The 23,285-nt window shown below is 35.9% G+C and overlaps 1 long non-coding RNA gene across 4 annotated transcripts in view; it reads left to right on the top strand.

Annotated features, from left to right (window-relative positions):
* The window catches only part of LOC106145229 (uncharacterized), a 93,626-nt gene that overhangs the window by 12,070 nt on the left and 58,271 nt on the right, over window positions 1–23,285 (top strand). For all 4 annotated transcript variants that reach the window (XR_013424086.1, XR_013424085.1, XR_001230109.4 and 1 more), the window contains exons 2-3: window positions 591–833; window positions 2,118–2,168. This is a non-coding gene — a long non-coding RNA (uncharacterized LOC106145229). The remainder of the gene's footprint in view (window positions 1–590; window positions 834–2,117; window positions 2,169–23,285) is intronic.

A 23,285-nucleotide genomic window follows, 5' to 3' on the forward strand; every position in this document is an offset into this window, starting at 1 on the left:
TGTTTGTTATTTTCTATCTACTCTATCCCTCCCCTACATCTTTTTGGGGTGGGAGAGTCTGGCAGGAGTTTGGTTCTCCACGTTTTTCAAAACAAAATGTAAAAACTGAAATATCAAAAATAAATAAAAATTATAAATGACAAATGCTTTAAAATATTTATTAAAATAATAACTTTCTGTCCTCTTCAAAGAAGTCAGTTTTTCCCTTAAGTTCAAAAGTAAGTGGTTCTTCTGGAATAGCAGGAAAGGAAACTGAAATGAAAACCAGGACAAAAAAGTTTCCAGAGATGGAAATTTGAGATTGATGAGAAAGATGCTCAGAGACCTCAATAAAATTCCAACTCAATTATTTTTGACTGATTATCCTTATGGTCCGATAGCTCTTACCTATTCTGTTGCCAAGTACCTAATAAAGGCCCTGAAATATCTTCCTTCTCTTAGTAATTCATAATATATGATTTATCAATCTACACATTTCCTTTTAGATTACTCTTAACATTAAAATTATTACTATACAGCAAATTATGAAGTTTTGGAAGATGGAATATATTATTTTCTTACTGCTCTCTTTCTCTTTTCCTGTTGTATAGAGATGTAAAACACACTGATACCTCTGGTCTTTAATTCTCTGGGAATCAAGTCCTTAAGAAACAATGACTTGAGGAAAACCTCACAAATGCTTGGTGTACCGTGCAAACTCAAGTTGGCTCACAGTTCATGCTGCCCTGTCCTTACGCTGCATGGGGCCAAAGGACTTCGAACAGGGCCTATTCACCCATTTCCAGTTGAAAGAAAATATATTTCACATCCCCATCAAAAAAAAAAAAAAAAAGGTAAGTAATTCCAATTCCAAGTGATCTCTGATCATTCCAGTCTGTCTTATTTCCCATATTTTGACTCCTTCGGATAAATGAGTTTCCTACTCATTCTTCCCATTCAAACAAGGATAGTTCTGAAATCATATGTTTATTAGTTGACCAATTATATTTCACAATGAAGATTCTATAACACTAAATTCAAGTATAAACGTTTTTTTGAAAAAAGAAAATTTATTCTTAAAGGAATTTCAGAAAATAGCAATCTCATTAGGGATAAGTTTGAAGGCTCTAGAGAAGATTGAAATCTCACTGTCAAAAAGACTAAAGTTATTCCTGTAAGGAGAACAAAATTTGCCTTAAGTCCAATATGTTCTGAAGTTTCAATGCAGGGAATATTGTTCTATGAGGTAAGAAGTGAAAGAATAGACTTCTCAATTAATTATTTCTACTAGAACATGGACCTAGAAAGTAGGGACATGAGGGACTGCAAGTAGAAAAAAAGTACACCTCTAATAACCTGGCTAAAGATAAAAAAGGGGGGGGGACACACATGACATTTGCCAGCAAATGGATGGATCTAGAGACTATCATGATAAGTAAAATAAGCCAGTTCCAAACAACCAGAGTTTGAATGTTTTCTCTGATATATGGAAACTAACCCAAAATAAGGCAGGAAGTATAAGGACAAGAATAGAATTTCAGTAGATAAAGACAATGGGGAATGAAGAGAAAGATGGAGGGATAAAAAAAGGAAAGACAATGGAATGATTCTGACATCATTTTCCCATGGACATATATGAAAACAACACAATGTATCCCACCATCGTGTACACCCATAAAAATGGGACCCCAACTAGAATAAGATATATCCTGTGCTTGTGTAAATATACCAAAATGGATTCTGCTATCATGTAGAACTAAAAAAAGGACCAATAAATTTTTTTTAAATGTTGTTTTTAAAGTGGAACACAACTGTTCTCTAAATTCCCAGTACTAGAGTTGACACAGTCCTGAGCACTTAAACAAAAAAACCACTTAAAGCTCAGAGGTAATAGAAAGGGAAACAAAACAAGAAAGGAACATACAATCAGGCAATATGGTTCATAAAATATAATTTACTCATGTTTTATCCTGTGTTCTCCTAGAGAAGCATTTCCTCCCATAGCTCCAAACTCAATGTTCTGAGGCCTTTGCAGACAAGGCCATCTTTAACGAAGAGGGGAGGGTGACTCACAGAGCAGCAGGTGTTTGCTCTTGCCTTTCTAAAGCCCACCTTGTAAATGTCCATTCTTTTCGCAGAATCCTCCGCTTCACCACATGATTGACTCCAGGAATAGCTAACTCTATCAGGTGAGACCTCTTACCTTCCTCCCACCCACACAGGTGTGGCCTTACCATTTCACAAGAGAAACCTATCAGAATACCAGGAAAAAGGCATGAAACAAGGCGCGCGCGCACACACACACACACACACACACACACACACCACAGCCATACCCACCTCAGAGTGAAGGGTCCCATTCATTGCAGCATCATATTTATTCCCCACAGTAAAGTTTACAAGCAGAAGCACCCAAAATGAGTTTCTCCTCCAGAGGATGGCTTGTCCCATTTCTCTGCTGCAGCTTTGTCTTAAGAGACCAGGTCCAGAAGACAGAAGCAGAAAGGAGCAAACAGTTGTCTGACTCAAGGTCCTGAACATGTCGTGCTGTAGCACAGACACATCTGGCAAGCTGGTGTGTCCTTAAGAGAAAGGAAATGTAGAATCAAGATTCCTTATTATTATACTCTTTCTTAAACCTCAGAGATCCAGGTGTCTGATAGTTCATGACATAAAAGCAGATAGAAAATATACTATTTCCTCTCTTGATTTGATTAAGATTATTCCAGAAAATTTACATATGGTGTAAATTTTTAGGGCCAATAATATTTCTTTAAAGTACATAAAAGCACTATTGCTATTTTTTTCTTCGTTCCATAAATATAGAAACATGAGTGGTGAGATGGTTTCTTGACACATGGTCAAACAGATCTACTCCCCATCATATCCTCCTGTTAACAAAATTAGAATAAATTGACATAATTCTTCAGAAATATTTGTTAATGCATATCATGTGATTGATGTTCTCATAGCTAGCTTTATGATACACAAGGAGATAAATTTGGTCCTTTTGTTTCAAGAGAGAAACTATTTTGCTGAAACCATTGAATTAAAACTATCTCTACCATGTGATAACTTTATAATGATAGTAAAATTGCTCATTGGTTCTCTTCTCTTTTCCATGAATTCTCACAGGGTAATTTTGAAAATTATATTAGAATTCATTAGAATTAGTGTTATTTGAATGACTTAAAGACCTCAGGCACTGCAAGCATTCAATAAATTTAACTTCCCATTTTTTCCTTTTCTAGTTTTTACTAATATTTGGCTTAGAACTGATTTTCCCCAAATTCAAGGCAGAATAGCTAGTAAAATTAATTTTAATAATTTCCACAAAGTGCAATCATATAACTATTTAGAATGAGATTCCCTAACCCATATGAATGGCTTCTCACTTATTACTTGATTCATTTATCAATTCATCTAACACCAACTGGGTGCAAAGCAGCATGCCAGGCACAGAGTATAGATAAGTGCCTATCACTGCTCATGGACATCATTTCAAATCAAAAAGAAAGATCTTAGACAAATAAGTACAAAATTAATTACATTACAATAAGCATTTCAAAGGTTAAGTACAGGAAAATATAAAAACTATAATGGAGCTTATCAGAGTTGGCCAGGAAGGTTTTTCTTAGGAAGGAAGTGTTAAGCAGAGTTTAAGAATAGAATAGAAATTATGTGATGTGTGGGAGGGGGGGCAGGGAGAGGGACTCAGGGAAAGAAGGGAGTTGATTTTACACAAACCTGAATAAAACTCAATTGGCAAGATACTGAAAATGCTGGGGGGTGAATCTGAAGTATTCAGACCAGTCAGGTGCCCTTTTGGACACATTAAGGACTTTGGTTCTAAGTGTGAAAGTGAGGGGAAATCATTGAAAAATCTCAAGGAAGAGAATATATTACCTTTGGATAAAAACTTAAGATGTCATCTACACTAGCTTCTGGTGTCAAAAGTGGGCTATGTCCAGGCAAGAGTGAAATCTAGGCCACTAGCTGGAAGGATTATGCAGTCATGTGGGTAAAAGAGGATGTTGGCAGACACCAGTTTTGGCGAGGGAGATGGGGAAAAGAGAATTGTATTGAGGGAGGAGGAGACAGGAAAGAAATAGAATAATTTAAGGTGTCCCCAAGGCTTCTGATGTCTGCACTCGCCAGACAAAGGTGCCATTCACTCAGAGAAGTGCAAAGAGTCAGGGTGAATGATTATGAGATCCACTGAAGGCTTCTAGATGTCTGTGGGACTCAAGTGGGGCTGAGGAGTTAAGAGATATAGACGTAGGGCTCAGAGGACCAGCCTTGCCTGGAAGTAAACATTTGAGAATTGTCTAATACAGGGGCAGGGAAGTCAAGATTGTGGGTAAGATCTTCTGGCTACACATTTTTAGACCACATATTCAGTGAAGCTGCCATAGAGGTCTCCCTGACTTTTTTATAGTCTCTCAGCTAAACTTACAACTGGTTCAAACCTGATTTAAAATAATTTCAAGACTTAGGCTGTAGACTTTTAACTGATCAATTTGTGTAACTGCTTAAGAAAGTCCAATGTTATTTCTTGACAAAAATGTTGACTCTCTGTGTAGATAATACTATATTAGCCAGAGCTTGCGCTGGTCTGTTGATCTTTTAACTGGGATAGACTTCAAATTCAAGTACTCAAGTGTACACAACTGAAAGAGATCTTTGTCCCTTCAAATCTGGGGCTTAAACCACCTGACTTTTATTCTAGTTACAACAACTATAATACTGCTGCTTCCTAGAAAAATCCAATCATGAATGAAATAAATCAATTTCACCTGAGATAAGTAATTATAGGGGGAGAAGGAACAAGATATTGCCCTCTGTTAAGTTGAATAATCAGTAAAGAAAGTGTTTGCACAAAAGGCTTTTTAAAAATTATTATTATTATTTTATACTGCTTTAACTGGGTGGGTCACTTGCTTGTATCTTTGAAGATTAAGGTATTAAAGAACAAATTTCTACAAGCTTTCAAAGCTCTGCCTGTTTTGAAGCATACGGTGATAGAAGAGGAAAAGGGAGAGAAGTTAAATTTTAAATTTATATTCATCTTTGTTCCATAAAGAATTTGAGATGCCTTACAAGAATACATGAAATGAAATATGTGAATATATATTCAGAACAAAGGAAAATACAAACTGGAGTAGATGTCTATGACTGAGGGAAAAGTTAAAATGTGAGTATGTGGGCCAGAGACTCCTACATAGGTACTAAAGTTGGAATGCAGATTTGAGGCTGAAATGTTGCCCTTTGAATGAAGGGAACCACCATTATATATATATATATATATATATATATATATATATATATATATATATATCCACCATTATATATATATCCACCATTATATATATATCCACCATTATATATATATTACTGTACATAAAGAAAATATTGCTTTTCATGTAAAAGAAATTCATTACTTAGAATCTTCTTGAGAAAACACTGAAAGATAAATTGGAAAATATGCTCAAAATTATTCCTAGAATCAATGCAGATTTAAAAACTTAATTCCAAAGCAACAACTTCTTAACAACAATTCTGTAAGGTAAAAGAAGTGGAAGAAAGATGGTCAATGTGACCAGAGGATGTGGCTCTGTAATATCCTAACTTAATCTATAGTTATATGTGCAACATCTGGATGGCTGATTGTTTACTGGTTTAGATGGGAATTTCCAAGGTGATCTGATCGCACAATTGTCCATGCACGTGTGTGCACGTGCGCGCATACACACACACACTATAGCATATAAATACAAATGGTTCACAAGTCCTTTTGTGTCCAGGTCATAGCATGAGATCTTAAGTATTTAAAAAGTATTTTTAAAAATCAAAGGTAATATAAGTGTGTGAGGAAGAGTATACACTCTGGCATTAAACAAACCACAGTCTGATAACTCTTTCTGTTACTGGCTAGCTGTAGAACTTTAAACAAGCTATTTAATTTTCTCATCTCTAAAATGGAGTTAATAACATTGTTCACCTCATAGGGTAGAGGTAAAGGTTGAGTAAAATAATGCAAATCAAAGGCTCAACACAATGCCATTAACATAGTAAAAACTTAAGAGTAGCTATTATTTTTGGCTTAATTAGTAAAGAAATTAATTGAAAATACCTTGTGTGACTATTAACGATGCCATTTTCATTTCCCTGCATGACTAAGCACATTACACAGGGGCCCATCAAACCACTAAGCCCTGCTTACCTGTAAGTGTAAAGGATTCCTTTAGGAAGGTTCTTTAGTGATGGAAGCATGTGAATCCCACTGGAAAGAGGCAAACATAAATGGTCTCGGTACATTATGAAGGTGCCAACTCTCAGCCCCTACTCCTCATTCGACAACTTTGGCAGGACACCCATAAGCTCAGGACACATATTACGAAGTGTCACTAAGCTTTTATTGATCTGAATCCATTTCTGGACTCTCCTTTGATGGCTTTAATTCTTGTGACTCCTCTCTTCCAGGCAACTCTCTCTTCTATTCCCTGAGTTACTTTACCCCGTGTGTTTGCTATCTTTGGCCTAACTTGGAAGTCCCATTTTTTTTGTCCTTTGAAAACTGTCATCTGCAATAAGGGTTTTTTTGTTGTTGTTGTTGACCAAATAACCAACAGAATGACCCTTCAAATCATTACTCTTCCTTCCATGTTTATTGCACTCGTTCAAAGATTCCTCTGTATTTGTTGCTGGATGTACAACATGATTTCTTTCATTTTTTTTTTCCATCTGAGAACTATTTTGGACACTTCAAAGAGGCTTTTTCCCCATAACCAAGAATTTACTGTATTGACATGAAAATTTAAAGCTTTAGGGATTGAAAATCTCCCCAAAGCCTTGCAAAATTAGGGTTAGAGTGAAGCCGAGACTTGCAGATCTAAGTGTCAGTGAGCTGTTAGCAACTTTGTCTTGCTCCTGTGTTTTTATATCATGTAGTTCAAACAAAACCCATGTACAGCTAACCCCACTGCCATCTTCTCTTTGTTGTCATAATTTCTGTTTTTAACATTTAATGGAAATGTTATGACCACAAATTTCTTCATTCAGTTAATCATTTCATATTTGGACAACATTCTAACTGCAAACCAATGTACCTTTTATGAGTACCTACAATAAAAAATAAATAATTAAGGTGCATCCTATATGCCAGGGCACATGCTGGTGCAGTCATACATTACCTCCTTTTGACTTTCCCAAGCTCTTGTGAGAACCGTTAGCCTTCCCAGTTTATGGGTGATGTCAAGTAAGCTCACAGGATTGAAGTGACTTGCTGTTGCCAATGAGTGTAAAGTTTTGTGTGACTCAAGTTTGTGTGACTCTAACACCCTTGCTTCTCTCACTGGCAAGGAAGGATTCATTTAATTTCACCAGAAATAATGAAAGAACTTTATAAAATTATGTATTTTTGAAGCCCCGGAGCTTCTAGCTCAGTAGATCTCAGTGGAACCTAGAAAACTTGTAAGGACTCAATTAATAATGTCAATTGTTAGTTATTAGTTATGCTGCTTTAGTTTTTCTAATAGGACCAAGAGCATTTAGAGTAGAGGTTATTAATATTCAAAACATTGTGCGACTATGCAAATGTGCCTCTCTGGGAAGTATTCCATAACCTTGCTCAGATTCTCAATGAAGCCTGTAAACCCAGAAGGTTAAAAACCACTGAAGGAGGCAAACACAAGTTAGCTTACTCCCTTTTCTTTTTTTCAATCAGGATTTCTACACACATCTGACTGCATCTTACCATTTAAGAACATCGGTGTACTCAGGGCAGGCATGTTGATTTTATATATTGCTACTCTAAGATCAACAGGTCATTAAAATGTCTCTAAGCTTTCTAAAGTGTTCAAATCACAAATACCTTGAACTATTCTATTTTTTTGCATTAATGTTCTTCATCTACCCCAAAGTGCTTGGAATTTCTAAAGCCATGGGATTCAGATTCACATTGAGGTTTGGGAACAACTAGACTTTACTAAATATCTTGGTATAATGTTCATCCCATTTACTAATCAAAACCACTTTATTAATTAGCATCAGTTAATGCAAGTTTTCTGAAGTGCATTTCCTTTGTGTACAGATATTAGAGTAGTCTTCAAATAGAATACATTTTACTGCTATGACTGCATTAATAGTCATCGCTTTTGTATGAGTGTCAAGTTGTTCATGAATGTGAATCTCTGAACCTTAGCATTGTTATCCTGGTGTGGGATGGCATTCATCATCCTAGCACTGGATCTTGTTCTTGGCACTGATTTCTAGATATGATGTATCACACCCTGTTGCTTCCTCATTGTCCACTTCTGATTTTTTTGGCTGCAATGCCCAGCTGCATGGGATGAATTGCCATTAATTCAGCTCATTCTACTTTGCCAACGATTGGTCTGGTGATGGGCTTATGACACAGTTCTGCCCAATGACAATAAGGCGAGGGTATGCTCCCTTCATCTGTACTCTCTGCCCTCCAACTAGGGGACAATGTGGATTTACCAAGCCAAGGACAGAGATTGTTGGCTTCTAGTTTCTTGTTAAGGAGGACATATTGATTGTACAGTTCAAGCTGCTTACTACTTTCAATCAAAAGCATGGTAAATTATGCAGGTAGTGATGAACTATTTTCAACTATGCACACAGCTATTCACAGACATCTTACTCCTCCTCAAAATTGTGACCAACAGAAAAGCCTGAATAAGGATACCCAGTGGACAGAGCAGAATCAACAGGACTTCATAGGAATAGAATTGACAGTACAAAGGAATAGTGTTGTGCTTCCTATCCAAAGACTTGAATTAGACGAATATCTGCTAAATGAAAAATTGAAGTCAATTTATTCTCCAAAACTAGGTTTATGAACTTAGGAGTATTTTTTCTGAGTCTTGATTCTAAAATATCCCCCCTCCCTTTCTCTCTCTTTCAGCAAACACACACAAACTTCTTAGGGAAGAAGGAAGGATCCCATCATGGAGGGATTTTAATATTATTTTTTTAAACATAGGTTTTAACCTATGGGTCATGGTCAGAGAAGACCCTGCACAAGTACCATTTCTTTCCATGTGCTTGTGCCCAAGGTATATATCAGTAAGAGATCCCCAATCTTTCCCACAGAACCTAGTCACAGTCTGACAGACCTCCTCAAGTCAGTGTTTCAGCAGCCACCATTAATGGATTAGAATTTGCATTTAAGAAAGATCCCATCTGCCATTCCAATTATAGTAGATTGGCAGTAAGCCAAGAGCTGTTGTCGAACTCACTGTATACAGTTAATGGGGGAGCTTATAAAAAAATGTAGTCTCAAATTTATTGCATTTGAGTGGGGCCTGATAGCCTCTATTGTTAATAACTTCTAGATGTAGTCATGCACTGCTAAGTTTCAGAACCTATGATACAGAGCATTTGGGATAAAAAAAAAAAAGTCATAAAAATCTGAAGTTGCAAAGTGGTAGCCCATATAAATTTGACTTTCAAATAAGTGATGTTTATATTTTACATATTTATTTCCTAATATTTAAAAAATGAAAGGGAGAAAAACACATAAAATTGGTTGTTTTGAGTTTTGTCTTTTGCTTCTCTTGAAAGCACAGAAAATATACAATGCTGGGCCTCCATTCCAACACTAACCACTGACTGGAGCTGAACAGAGGGGATGTCTTTGGATAGGCATGAACTTTTGTCATGTCTTTTCACTCCCTGAAGCCTCTCTGCCACCGCAGGTGAATTTCACTGATGTTTACCATTGTGCATTCATTGTTGTTTTGCTTATACAGATAATTGTCAAAAGCAGGAAAACAAATGACAGACCAGAAAGGCCAATCTTCAAGGAAGAAAATCCGGTGATATTAAGGCATCAATCTCCTTCTCATGAAATATCAAGGAAGAAGATTAACGATGTCCTTGTGCAATAGTTTTGACAAACAAGTCTAAGTCAGTTTCACAATTAATGATATCAGGGAGGCTTCATTCTGCCACTGTTTTTCTAATATGTTAAGGAGCCAAAGTCTAATAGGATCACAGCAGAGAAAGAAAGTCCATCCCAGAATATGATAGTCTTTGTGGTACAGAATCCAATATGATGAGGCTAGGTGCAGTTTGCCAGAAAAATCAGCTCATTATATAACCCCATTTCCCAATCTTATGAGGACCTGGGAATTGTTTTCTTAAAACCTGTGCTGTAGTGTGGTGGTTTGTGAACAGTCATATTCTATCCCCTGAATATTTGTGATCTCATAAATGGTCCTCCAATTGTATTCTGAAAAAAAAAATCAAGTACGTTAGGCAAGATTTTAGATGTAATCATTCTATTCCACTTCACAGCAAGTAGAATTCTGTAAGGATATCCATGTTATTGAGACTCTTTTTATAAGGTTTCATTACAGACTACACACAAGTGCATTCCAGTTATAAGTATTTTAAACAGGGAGATACAGAGAGTTAAAAAAAATGAAAATACCCCATGCTCACTCTTACCTTCCTATTGCCTGTCCTTTTATACCCATAGACACTACTCTTCTTATTAGAAACATAATAAGCAAACCAGTGTGCATTTTCCTAGACATTTTTTGCATAGTTGTATTACATAATCTATGCTTTTGTCTGGAGAATTTCTCCTCATTTATAGAATTGCACTATGAATTTTTTCTACAACTTCCTTTTCATATAGTAATATGTTTGGGAAATCTTTCCACTTATAACATTCCATATCAACCATTTCTCTACTGATGTGTATTTTTGTGTACTTTATGATGATACACACACACAAACACACACATATCACATCATATTACATATAAGTACCACATTATTATACATATAACACATTTTCTTTATTCCTTCATTACTTGATGGACATCTAAGCTGTTTTCTTTGTTTATTATGAATTGTGCTGCTATAAACTGGGTATGCATGTATTGCTAAAGTATGATGACTCCAATTATTTAGGATAAATACCGAGGACTGGTATAGCTGGGCCATATGGTGGCTCCCTACCTAATCTTTTGAGAAACCTCAATACTGATACCCATAGTGGTGGTGCTGATTTACAATCTCATCAACAGTGCAAAGGTTTTCCTTTTTCTGCACATCCTCTCCAACATTTGTTATTGTTTATATTCTTGATGGCTGCCATTCTGACTGGAGGGAGATGAAATCTCAGTGTAGTTTTAATTTGCATTTCCCTAATTGATAATGATGTTGAACATTTTTTTTTCATATATTTGGTGGTCATTTGCATTTCTTCTTTTGGAAGTGTCTGTTTAGTTATTAGTCCATTTATTAATTAGAGGAGTTTTTGGTGTTTTTTGAGTTCTTTATATATTTGAACATTAATCCTCTGTCAGAAGAGTAACTAGAAGGCATTTTCTTCCATTCTGTAGGTTTTCTCCTCGCATTTCTAATTGTTTCTTTTGCTATGCAAAATCTCTTTAACTTGATGCCATTCCATTTATTAACTCTTGGCATTATTTCCTGAGCTTTAAGGGTCCTGTTGAGAAAGTCATTGCCTGATCCTATATGCTAGAGTGTTTACCCTATGTTTTCTTCTAGTAGATGCAAGTTTCTGGTCTAATTCCTAGGTCTTTGATCTATTTTGAGTTGGCTTTGTGTAGGGCGAGAGATGAGGTACACAACAGTGGCTTATTAATCTATAAAGAAAAATAAGATTGTATCATTTTCAGGAAAATGGATGGAAATTCAGAACATTATGTTAAATGAAATAAATCAAATTCAGAAGGTCAAGGGTAGTATGCATCATCTTATGTGTGGAAATCGGAGAGGAAAAATGACAAAAAAATGTGGGGGGCAGATTTTATGAAAATTGAAGGGAGTTCAGTAGAGGGAAAGGACCATGGAGGGAGAGAAGAGAAGAGGAAAGGAAATACTATGGAATGATACTGGCCAGATAGTATTGTTATATGACATTGTAATTATTTCTTTTAATCATATATCTTTGTTAAAACATGTCAGTATATAGAAGAGATATCTGGAAATGGTCTTCTCCAGTCCAAAGTGTGTGTATCATATAATTTTGAGGTATTGCTGAATTGCAGTCTACTTCTAATGTATGAATACCTAGCATCCCACATTCTTGGCTCTTAAAAATATTTTAAATATTCGTCTATCTATAGGTCAAAGATTTATCTTTTAATTTCTATTTGAATATTTTTCACATTTTTCTGGCTATTCTCAATTATTTGAATTTGTATTATATTATCTTTTCCTCACGAAATCTTTAGATATTAAGGTTGCTATCTTTTCATGTACGTGTTAAGAAAGTTCTTGATGAGGTTCATAATTGTCTTTTAACTTGGCTTTTTGACATTTATTGCACAGAAATTCTGAACTTTTAAGTATTCTAATCTGTTGAAACTTTCCTTTACGACTTCTGAATGTTTTGAATCCCTAGGAAGGTCTTACCCACCTCAGGATTATAAATATATTCTTCTTCATTTTCTATACCTGTTACCCACCAGTCTTACGGGCCTGGATTTGAATCCCCAATTGGCTGAATGTGAATCTGCAAGTTTTTAAAAAAGCTGTGGACACTACCTAAGTAGGACTCTTCAGAGTCAAATGACAATGTGTGGTGCACAACATCCCTACTTTATCATAATTCATCACTAAAATCTTGTGGCTTTTAAGTGTGGTATGCCTAGAAACAGCAACTGAGACAATGACATTCCCATTAAATGCATGGTTGGTATCAATGGGTTTCTCTCCAGATCAGCAAAGGGAGCTCTCTCAATGTGACTCTTTCTTGGTTTGAGTTATTACAATAATCCCAAAATTAATAATGATGATGATGAAGTTGATGACAACTAACATTACCTAGTTCTTACTGTGTAGCAGCCATATGATGTGCCATCTCATTGAATCCTTATAGCAAGCTTATGATAGAGACATTACTACTACTATGGCCATCAGCATCTACTGATATTTTCTGAAGATGCCACAACTAGTAAACAGCATAACCAGAATTCTGACCCCAGAAGGATTGTGTCGTATAACTTGAGCATTAATCCAGATAAGTAGATTTGAAAGTTGATATGGAAAGCAAAATATTTTGGGGGTGGGCTAGGAAAAAATCAGCAACAAAGTACTAAAAGAATAAAGTGGTGAACAAAAACAACTTAGAAAAGAAAAACAACTTTGTAAATATGAAACAAAATCAGCAACCTCTAAAAATAGACGATAAATTTTACGCCATAAACAATGAAAATCTTTTTCATTGCAAAAGTGACCAAGAATCCAAGTGACAAATGACAAATTTTGGCAGGTGAGTGGACATTTTACTAATATTACTGATAAATAACCAGTAGCCCTAAATGTGAGAACTTCACTGATCTTACACAACTCAATTCAAGTCCAAGAATCAATTTGGGAAGAAATAAAGATAAATCTTAATAGGAAAAAAATACAAATGATTCTTAAACATATAAACTATTATTTAGCTTCACTAAGAACTTAAAAATGTAGAAAACATCATCATAACGAGGAACCATTTTCATTTACCACTTGGCCATGATAAGACAGAGAGAGAGAGAGAGAGAGAGAGAGAGAGAGAGAGAGAGAGAGACTATGTTGCAAGCTTGAAAGAAGTGCTCTCTTACCCAGTGCTGAATAAAGAATACATTGTTACAAGCTCTATATTCAAGAGGTCTAAAACTTGACATTTTCCAAAATAAAATTGCTTCTTTGGTCCAACATTTTGCACTCAACAACTATGTTACACATATATGATCACCTGTGGAAATGGCATGCGTATAAGGACATTCACTTTATTTTCATAGTAATGGTAGGAAACAACTTAATAAAGAAGTACTTAATATTTAATAGGCTATACAAATTATACCATGAGCTGGGAAGAAGTTTAACTTAGTGATAGAACACTTGCCTAACATGCAGGAGGCCCCAGGTTCAATCCCCAGCACTTCAAAAAAAAATTTACTCTATATCCATACAAGGAAATAGCTCATAGTTTAAAAAAGAATATAGCAGCTTAAACAGATTGATCTATTAAGTTAAAGAGCCAGGGCTGGGGATGTGGCTCAAGCGGTAGTGTGCTTGCCTAGCATGCGTGTGGCCCGAGTTTGATCCTCAGCACCACATACAAAGATGTTGTGTCCACCAAAAACTGAAAAATAAATATTAAAAAATTCTCTCTCTCTCAAAAAAAAAAAAAGTTAAAGAGCCAGATAGAAAGGTATATAGGTATTATGGTTGTATAAGAGGGCAGGAATTTTGTATGCATACAGACAGAAAATCTCTGGAAGGTTTTTCTAAACCTAAAGAAATTGAGTGTTTAGGAAATAAAAGTAGAAGGGAAATTTGGCTTTTACTATATAGCCATAAGTACCTTCTAAATTTTAAATCAAGTATAGATGTTATCTATTAAAATTATAATTATTTATTAAATTGAGAAGTCTACAAGGATAGTTTCACCAGGGATCAATTTTTCATAGGGAAAAAAATGTCAAGAACTTCAATATCTGTCAATAAAGTAGTTATTTTTTAAAAGGATTCATGAAATGATGAATAGCTGAAAAAAATTAATCCTTATACATTATTATTTACCTTTAAGGTTAATAAAATACCATCCAAAAAGCATAATTTAATCCCAATGTTTATAAAACAAAAAGAATATGGGCATGTAGATGCCCACTAGTAGATATATGTTTATGGAAGAGATCCTGAAAGTTCACATACTACGGACACCTGAGAAATAGAGGGGGGAGTGAATATTCACTGACTTTATTCACTTCTCTTTTTGAATTTTACAAGATCATATACTACACTCATGACTAAAAATATATACTGCTCATAATTTAAGTCATCTGGACCTTCACTGAGAAGTTAGGGACTTACTAGTTATATAATATTATTTTGTTATTTTTGCCTGAGTTTCCCAGAGATACACATTTTCTACTTTAGGTACCCAATATATTCAAACATTAGGAAAGGCATATAAAATAACATAAATATTTACTTTCTACCACATATTAAATTTATATACTGAAATTAATCTACAGTCAATATTTAGACCTCAGTGAAAAGAACTGTTTGATCAAGAGTTTAAAATAAAAGGCACTTGATTAAGTCTAAAAACAACAATTGGGATTTCGATGTTAAGAAAACAGCCTCAATTCTTACTCAGAACTTTTTTCTATGTATTTATTCTTTTGAAGCCCTCTGTCAGGCCAATTTACAGATGGTCTGGTGAGCCACAGGAAAATAAACCTGCTTAACTCATGAATCATAAACAGTTACTGTAAATAGTTATTAATGCAACTTCTCAAGGCATCTGCCTTAACCCAAGGGAATATTTTACCCATAAGTTTGAATCTTGCTCAAAAGCAAAATAGGTAGATTGATGCCCTGCTTATAAGTGAAACTGCCTCATAATGAAGTCCTCTGGGTACTTCATAATCTAAATTCCTCACTACAGAGAAAGATTAAAATTAATTCATTCAAACTGAATTCCGTTCTGTAATTAACAGAGCTTATAGGAGGGACTTTGTTCTGTGGTTTTCACAAGTGAACATTACTGAGCACTCTCAAATACTAGAAGACCTTCACTTCCATATTTTTTTAGCATGTCAGCTACTTAATGGGCACATGTTTTCCGTGTGTGCTTTAGTGTACTTGAATGTTCAGTTGTATTCAACAGATATCAATCAAAAATGAATGTTTGGTTTTTAAAAGAAATTGCTTACTTGCATATGTCATGGGTGGGAATGGAGCCTTCCAAGGGCAGATGAAGGCAAATCAAGTTCAGAGTTAACCAAGCACTGTCCAGCTTGGGTCCAGGAATGTGGACATTTAAATTTATTAGTATTAGAGACTAAGAATATATGCTCAGTATATCTTAACGTCACTCATTTATGAATGACATTAAGTCAATAAGTGTAAGAATACTGTATGATAGACCTTCCAACTTAAGGACAATGGAGATAAACAGGCTTCCCTGAAAGGCGAAAGCTGGAGGACTGTCCAATGCCACCTATGAAATATCCAGGTTGATAGGGCCTCACAGGTTTCAATGTACATAAAACTCCTCTGATTTTCACATTCTGACTTTAATCAATAGACAAAGATTCCATCTCCAATAAGCATTTGATTTATAGAAGAGTGTACATCTTCCATTTCTACCTTTTTTTCCCCTCATAAAGTGAATATTCTGGTGAAGAATGTGTTATGAGAAAACAAGGCACAAAGTATAGTATTGGATCACTAAATGGGAGTCAGAAACATGAATTCCTGGGGCTGGGGTTGTAGCTCAGTGGTAAAGCGCTTGCCTACCACATGTGAGGCATTGGGTTTGATCCTCAGCACCCCATAAAAATAGATAAATAAAATAAAGGTATTGTGTCCATGTATAACTAAAGCTATTTAAAGAAAAGAAAAGAAACATGAATTTGGATTAAAACTCTTTCAAGAATTAGTGAGTACCGCAAGAAAGTCAGTTCTTCTATATGAAGCCTCAGTTCTCTCATTTATAAATTTAAAGACTAAAATTAAAATTGCCTTCAGATCTCAATATGTCTGAGATGATACAGAATAATGCTTAAGAGATAGGTATGAAAACTTGGGTGTATTATTAACTTCTTGCCTTACTTTCATCGGGAAAATAAGAATATTACCTACCTCATTGGGTTACTGGGAGTTATCAATGAATTAATATGTGTGAAGAGCTTAGCACATCTCAATAGTAATTATGGCAATGAAGTTGATGATGATTTTATGGACTGAGTTCTATGAGAGGAGATGAGGTAAGAAAATATTTAGATAGTCTACAAACTCTGTAAAATCCTAGAAAGATATAAACTGTGATTAAACATAGTGATCAAAGGAGAAATTCAGTTGAAAACCTTTGTAATGTATGTTTCATGTGTCTTCATAATTTTTATTAATTAATTTATTTTATAGGTATATATGAGAGCATATATACCTATAAAATAAATTTGATTCATTGTACACAATTGCAGCACAACTTTTTATTATTCTGGTTGTACACGATATAGCATCACACCATATGTGCAGTCATACATGTACCTACGGTAACAATTTCCATCTCATTTCACCACCTTTCTTCCTCCCATTCACCCTTCTCTCCCTCCCTTCCCTTTACCCAATCTGAAGCTCCTCCATTCTTCTCATGTCTTTATTATTTTTAAGGCAACTTGTGCCTTAGACAACTCATCATTGGGTAAATAAATCTCAAATTTTATTAACTGTTTTGAATACCAAATTACACTAAATTTAAATATTTTATTTCAAGTGTAGGCATTGAACAACAACCAAATATAAGTTTTATTAGAAACGGACTCATTGAAAGTGATGACAAATACATTATACCTTGTCTTGTCCTTATCCAATTTTGTCTCTCACCATTGACCCGGAGATGGATTTTTCTCAGTCATTTGTTCAGAAAATAGTAGTTTTTCAAAAGTGGCTCATTCAAGTGGGTTGCAAAACCATGAGGCCAGCAGGCAGAACATGTAAATGCAAGTGAAGAGATCTGCATTGGGTTAAGTGTGGGTGTAGCTTAGTGGTAGGACATTTACAGAGCATTTTCAAGGGTCTGGGTTCAATTTCCTGTGCTAGAGAGAGAGACTGAAAGAGATATCTGTGTTATGACTTGGATATTAGCTGTCTCCCAAAAGCTCTTGTTAATGAAGAAACATTCAGAGGTAAAGTGATTTGATTATGAGAACTGTAAATTAATCAGTCCATCCTGATTTGAACGGACTGGGTAATAACTATAGGCAGGAAGGGTATGGCTGGAGGAGGTGGGTCCTTGGGGGAGAGTCCTGGGAGGGAGCATCTTCTTGTGGCTCCTTCCTCTTTCTCTTTCTCTCTGATTCCTGACCCCGTTATGAGCTAAGAATCTTTCCCCACTGGGTCCTTCCACTTAGATGTTCTGCCTCACCTCACGGGCCCAAGGAATAGAATCAGCTGCATGTGGACTAAGACATCTGAAACCTTGACCCCCCAAATAAACTTCTCCTCCTCCAAGTTGTTCTTGCCAGGTGTTTTGGTCACAGCATCACAAAAGCTGATTAAAACATCTGCATTGTGTTTCTTGCCCTCTTTATTTTGCTTTACTCAGCTATCTTTGATCAAGATTTTTAATTTTTCTGTTTCTAAATAAGGTTTTCTTAAAAGCTACACAAATACTATACACTCCTATCCTACATCATTCAAAGAAAACCAAAAGTTAGAGTCGAGATCTCATCTTTGGATTTGATAACACTTTTCTTGAGATACTGAACATATTCCTGTTGTTCAAAATGTCCAAAGGTCAAAATGAAGTCTTCTCAATACACTTTTCATTTCCTCTTCTTTTCTCCCTCCTCAAGACAGAGCCACCTTGAACATTATTTTGCAAATCCACACTCAGAAAACTTAGCTGCATAGTCCTGTCATAGACAATACTTCACATTATCAGTGAAGCAACTATATACCACCCAGAAGTGAAAGTTCTACATTTTCTACATTCTCTCAGTTCTGATGAACAGAACCAGCCCTTACCAAAATTATTAATAAGGTATTTTTAGAAATCTAATCTCTTCTTTTGAGCAATGGCTAATGATAAACAGATTTTTTTTAATTTTTAATTTTCTGTAACCAACAAGCAGATACCCTACCATGTTAAAATTTTGCAAGATCTAAGAATACATTGGTTTAAAGAGAGGGCCTAAATTGTTTTCTTGCAAATAAAGTACATGTCCTTCATTGGTATATTCAGTAAATTCTATTTTGAGTGCTCAGAGCGAGCCTCACTTTTACTTATTGGATTGATGTTATTTTTCAAAAATTGAGATTCTTGAATTAGTGGGCTGTTGTAGCTAATGAGCACATTTGTCATCACCATATGGTTATTTAGTCATCTCCGTAGGTCTATTATGTCTGTCATGAAGTATAAACATGTAAAGAGCAAAGGCTGTGCCTAAACTAATTCACACAGGCCGTATAGCAAATACACTCTTAATGCCAAGCAAAAGCAGTACAAGAGATTGAGAAAAAAGAAAAGAAGAAAGATCTCAAGTTTGTAATGAAAAACAAAATCCATATCTTCCCATTTGGCACAGAATCTCATGAGAGCAAAAAACAGTGTCTCATTTGCCTTTGTAACCTCAACATCGAATACAGTGCTTGGCATATTCCATATTCATCACATTACTTGTTGACAATAGGTAGATAAATGAGGGTTTTTTCAGCCTACTCATAAAACAGTGCAGCACAATGTGCTGCCTAGAAGACCTCCCTCTGTAAATCCAGCCTCCTCATCTGTAAATTGTATGGAATACTCCCTGTCCCACAAGGTGATGGAAAGCAGTGACTGAAGCAAGCAATGACACAGGACAGGACCACAGAAGGTACACTGGGGCTGTCTGTAGAAATAGAAACGACATACTTTAAATGAGTTAATAGGCAAGGAAGGAGCACCGATTTCCCCATTCACAAAGTGTCTTCAGATCAGAACAGCCAGCTTAAAAAGGATGGGGTGAACTTTTCTTCTATATGGAAAAAATTTATAGCTAATCACCATCCCTGAGATGCATTCAAACACTAAAAACAGCAAAGGATCTTCACAAGAGCATCTTGCAATGGTCTAGAAACTTACATCTATGATTGCCCCCTACATTATGTGCTCCTGAGTCATGAGGCATGGAGTCATTCAGGGGCACTAGGGAGCCCAAATGAAGTTGAGCACTGGAAACCTCCTGGGGTCTGCATCTCCAGTCCCACCAAGCTGAGAGACTCCTTCAATGAAGCCACACAACCAGTTCCCATATTTCAAGAGCCTGAAGATTCACTATTGGATATTCTAAATCTCTGTTTCTCTTTTTTATTTACTTTTAATTTTTATTTTAACCGATCCATTTGAACCTGCATCAAGGAAATAGCAAAATGAAATAAAATTACGTCAATCAAAGTTATTGTTTTTAGATATAGAAATTAGTTTAGTAAGGGCAGAAAAAGGTGACATCAAAACCATGTTTTTTTTTTAATTTTTGCTGTCCCCTGTCAGCATTTGTGAATTGAGAATGAGTGGGACTATCATTCTTAGGTTCTAAAACATACAAAGTGTACTTTTACCCAAATTAATAATGTAATAAATTTAGAGTGTTCTTTCCTCTTTGATAAAGGAATCTGAGACCAAGGTTAGTGAAATAAATGTCTTGACCAAACCATCAGCCACAAAAACAAACAAAACCAACTTCCTACGTCTTCCTCCCATGACAAAAGGTTATGGTGATGCAGCTGGTGATGAGATTTATTCATTTTTCCAAGTTGACACACTGGGTCTGCTCATTTACCATCACAACAAAGCACTCTGCATCCTTGACTTTAGGTTTTATTTTGGATTGTTTTGGTAGAATAAACATCTATTGCTCTAAGGAGGGAAATCATGTGCTCTTGGAGACATTCATTGCCTTACCACCTAAGTAAAATTACAGAGCATTCCACAGCCCCGTACTGGTATTTACATGGAAGCTGTGCTTGATGGCAATCAACTTTCTTGTGTTCTACACAATCATACTGTTCTACCACTCAATATGATTCTTGTAGGATTCCAGGAATTGTCCCCCATGTGATGTCTTGAGAGCAATAAAAAAAAATAAAAAATAAAATTTTTTAAAGCCTCGTTTTTACAACTTAAAAAAATATTTTAGAGGCATCAAAACAAAATTATAGATGTGAAATAACTGTTTTTAAAAATTCATCTCATCTTTCCTCCACCCCCAAGCTGTTAGTACCAACTGCAGCTTTTTGAGAGAAGCAATCAGAAACCACAGGGTGGACACAGAGAGAAGGAGTATTTTTGTCGTTGCAATAAAATGGAGCACTGTGGCGTGTAATGAAACAGCATCTGCTCTGACTGGCATTGCTAATCTCCCATAGACACTCTCAGGGTTGACCTCCTTCGTAGGCAAAGCACATGACTGCCTACTAGTGTGATTTGGGGGATAAAGAGTCTCTTTGTCCCACAAATATTTACCCTGTCAGTTTTCATAGCCCTAAGATTCCCTTATCAAGGTTCTCTTATTGGGGGTTAAGATGTATGGCTTGTTAGCATAGTGATTCTCTGGGAACCTATACATGTTAGGTCATCATGCAATATTTCTACATGTCCTAGAGACAATACATTTTCAAACTGGGTTCTATTGGGGGTTTCTCCTCATTCTTCAGAGACTCCTAGATTAGCAATTCTCCAAATTTTATGCATACACATATCTCCTGGGATCTTATGAATATAAAGATTATGATTCAGTAGGTCCAGGGTAGGGTTCAAGATTTCTGTATTCATAAAGAATTCCTTCATGTTGATGCTGCTGGTCCACAGACCACATATGAGTTGCAGGCTCCTAGACTCTTTCCAAAGTCTCCTAGATTGGAACTTAAGACTGATAACCAGCAAGTTTTACTTTTAAGGACCAGCTTATAAATATTTTAGATTTGTGGGCCATTACCTGTGTTGCAACCACTCAACTCTGCCATCATACCAAGAAAGTATCCATAAACATTATGCAATTAAGTAGACATGGCCGTATTACAATAAAGTTTTATTTACAAACCAGGAAGCAGACCACATTTGGTCCACAGATCATAGCATGTTGACCCCTGTGCTAACTAAGCCTAATAAAGGAAAGAAAAATGTATTCAGAACCCAACCAAGGAAGTAACCAGGAAGCAAACTCTGGGTTTAAATACACTCAAGGAAATTTTGGTATCCCCATTAGAAGCTGAGCCCGGTGCCTTAGACAGACAACACATAAAAGGTGGAGGTATGAGAGCACCAGTCATTTATTCCACATTACAATTTTACATATAACTTGCTTTGTACTCATCTTGGGTTTTTCCTAGAAGAATAAGGATCCCAGGAATAAGACAGGAACAAGGAAAGTTTATGTTCTTCAAGTTCTCACTCATATACTAGCCTTTTGTCATGCAGAGAAACCACACTAACATTTTTTTCAGCCATCAGAGAAGAAAAGATATCCCTAAAGCACAGTGCAAGGTCTATTGTAAAAGTAAGGCAGGTGCCTCTGCTTTGTCTTGCTAACTGTCAAATCCACTGTATCTATCTACCCCACTCGCAAGAGCCTTAATGTGTTGACATTCTACTCAGCGTTCCTGTTTGTCCAAATTCATTTCGTTACTAATCAGATTTTACTGGGAATCCATATTGTAACTGGAATAAGTGGAATTCCTGGGGAAAAAATGAATGAGACGTTCTTGATCCATGCTCCAAGAGTTTATGGAATAGTCGTGTCTTCAGATAAATAATTAGTTCTGCAGCAATGTGACAAGAACTATGAGTGCAGAAATACTGATGTTCTGAGTGATGATAGAACAGAGATATAAAGGTAACTGTGACATGAAGAGAGGGTAGCCACTGAGCCAGGAGAGAAAGAGTATGGGCAATAATCTGCAAGCAAAAGAAGGAGTGTCAGAAGAACTTAAAGGTGTTTAGTGAGACTGAAGCAGAGGGCAAGAGGGCAAGGTGAGAGATGAGGCCAAGAGAGTATGAAAAATCCAGACCATTGAAAGGCCTTATAAATAAAGCCTTATAAATAAATAAATAAAGCCTTATAAATAAAGCCCTTCAACAAATCAAGAACATATTTGAGAGTGAAAGGAGGGACTATTAATAATTATGTTGAAATAATATGCATAAACTAAGACTATTCCAAGAAAATGGGACATATGGTCAGCCTACTTACAATCTATATGAAGGAGGTAGGTCTTTATACAGAGGGCCATGGGAATCTATTAAATATTTAGGGTGAGTGGTGACGTATCTAGATTTATGCATAAAAATGATCATTCTGGCTGCATTATAGCAACAGCGGGGGCAGGAAAATCACTAGAAGTACTGTAATATCTAAGTCAGAGATGATGGTACTGTAATATCCAAGTAAGAGATGATGGTGACCTTCAATAGGTACTGACAACTGATATGGGAAAATTGGATGGAGTTAAGAACTACTTGGGACTTGGGACAGGAGGACTTGGTTATTGATTAGGTTGGTTGATTATGTGTGGTAAAGAGAAAGAGGACAGGGAGTCAAGAGTGAATCCCAGACCTCTACCCTGAGCAAGTTGTTCACAGTAGTACCATTCAAGAAGGTTGGGAAGCAGAGGAGTTGTTTTAGATATGACAGATTTTAATAACAAGTACAGTTTTGTTTATATTAAGTTTGAGAGGTTATGAAACATCCAGGTGGAAATAACAATAGGCAATGGTATAGAGAGAGATTTGAGAGCATTTGAGAGCAAATGAGAAAAGATCA

Source organism: Ictidomys tridecemlineatus, chromosome 7 (genome assembly GCF_052094955.1).
Source record: "Ictidomys tridecemlineatus isolate mIctTri1 chromosome 7, mIctTri1.hap1, whole genome shotgun sequence".
Taxonomy (NCBI): Eukaryota; Metazoa; Chordata; class Mammalia; order Rodentia; family Sciuridae; genus Ictidomys; species Ictidomys tridecemlineatus.